Source organism: Egretta garzetta, unplaced genomic scaffold (genome assembly GCF_000687185.1).
Source record: "Egretta garzetta isolate BGI_Z169 unplaced genomic scaffold, ASM68718v1 scaffold179, whole genome shotgun sequence".
In the NCBI taxonomy this organism is placed as follows: Eukaryota; Metazoa; Chordata; class Aves; order Pelecaniformes; family Ardeidae; genus Egretta; species Egretta garzetta.
The window spans coordinates 1,059,498-1,059,927 of record NW_009270001.1 but is presented as its reverse complement, the minus strand read 5'-3'; positions in this window follow the sequence as shown (position 1 = coordinate 1,059,927).

Here is a 430-nt window from a genome sequence, read left to right as displayed (position 1 = left end):
GACTGCAGACGCCAAAGCCGCTTTTCCTTGGGGGGAGGTTGAGGTTTGGTTTTCTTTTTTTGCCCGGAGCCGTCACAAACAGCTTTGTTTCAGGGTGAAAATGGCTCCGCTGCTTCTCCCCGCTCCACTGCTCCGCACTGCGGAGGGAGGTACAAGACACAAGGCACTCGACAGAATATTTCATCTGAAGCTCAGCCAAGTAAATATCCTGGATACTGAATATCCCGCATCAAGGAATGAAAGCGGGGTTTCCCCCCCCCAGGCAACAAAACAACACGCAAGGCTGTATTAGGAAAAAAACGCACGTTTTTAGGCAATTCCCGGTGACCGGTTTTTTGCCCACCATTTACTCCCCAGTTCCCCAGGGAGGTGCCTTTGCCACGCCGGCACCCAGGTCCCCCATCCCAGGTGCAATCCCTCCTTCCCCACT